The sequence below is a fragment of the Echinops telfairi genome, unplaced genomic scaffold, assembly GCF_000313985.2.
Source record: "Echinops telfairi isolate 266 unplaced genomic scaffold, ASM31398v2 ScPeMD7_7424;HRSCAF=8462, whole genome shotgun sequence".
Taxonomy (NCBI): Eukaryota; Metazoa; Chordata; class Mammalia; order Afrosoricida; family Tenrecidae; genus Echinops; species Echinops telfairi.
Window position 1 is genome coordinate 43,394,886 of NW_022111324.1, and position 1,597 is coordinate 43,396,482.

Genomic DNA, 1,597 nt, shown 5'->3' on the forward strand with positions numbered 1-1,597 from the left:
AGGGTAACAAATGTACAAATGTGCTTTATACAATTGATGTATGTATGGATTGTGATGAGTTGTATGAGCCCCCAATAAAATGACTTTAATATATATATAATGTTAGTCTGTTTGCAAGTAATGTTTTAATGTCTCTGAGCCCCATCTTAGCATCCTTAATTGAAAAAATATGACTGCAGTATTATAAATTATATTCATATTATAAATACGATGAGGTGAAGTCAAGACGGAAAAGGATAAGGAGAGTCAGTATTTCACGATATGCATTCTGGTAGTTCATTTTCCAAAAGAAAAGTATAGGCAATTAGAAAGACACAAATTAAAAAATATCATTTTTCTTTCTCCTGCAACTTAACCAAAACAAATCTATGTTTTAGCTCCATGATGTACCATAGGCTTCAAATGAGGATCTTCTAGGGTTTTTAAAAGTTAGACTTCTAACCTAAAAATCTGCCTCAGCACACTGAGCACTTGTTATCCCTTGTTTTCTTATGCATTGTTTTATACTTATTGGTCAAATGAGATCATGACTCATTTTTTTCTTATTTAAATTCCAGCTTAAGCCTCTCCCACTTTGAAATATTCTAAAATACATTCAATTTCATAATATTTGACATTTTCCCCTTTATTCACTTTCATCACTCTCTGCCTTCATGATCTATTTTACTTAAAATAAAATGGGGAAAAATCACATGTTGTTTATCTTTCCGCTAGTAATATGGGGTAGCATTAATTTTAAGATGTTTTCCCAGTGGTATATTCTTTCATTTCACATGTGGAAAAGTTTGACCTCTGTTATAAAGTTACATGAGTCTGATAGCTCTGAAATAAAATGCGTCTCCATTTTACCTCCTTCACTTGCTAAACAGAACTGAAAGGCAGAGTCTCTTACTTGTAAACAGTTTTTTATTAGTGTTTCCCTGGGAAATGTCCATCAGTTTTCAGGACAAGAAGAGTATTTTGACTTCATTTCCCTTATTTGTGTCTTCAAAGACATCATTGTCTGTAATAGCTGTCACCCTTTTTCTCTCTTAGTTTAGAAATCTGAAAATAAAATCTATCGCTGTGGCAGTTACATGATCTGTTGTCAATTTGAGACTTAAGAGTGAAGGAGTGGAGTTTTGGCTTTGAATCAGCTCTCAGCTTGATGACCTCATTTGGAGGTGCTAAGGAAATAAAAAGCTCATTGCAGGTGGGACGCAGGCTCACTCGCTATGAAACATTCTTGCAGACAAGACACATGGAGCTACACTAGGTTCTGGAGCTGAAGGAGCCATGTGGAGACCCTGCCAGCACTGAGATGCTTTCACTGCCACTGGATCCACAAGACTTCCCACCCCTGGCCTGTGATCTTCCTGCATTCAGTGTCATTGCATGTGTTACATGAGTCTTAAGAGGAATTTATAAATTGGTATTGGACATTTGGGCTGATATCGAATTTATGGACTTGATCTGGACTGGACTGGGATGTTTTATCAACATTCAAGTCCAGTCCAGATCAAGTCCATAAATTTTTATAAAAAAACATCTTTTTTATACATATATGAGTGTCTATGAATTTGTTTCTCTAATCTACCTGGACTAACACATTCACTAA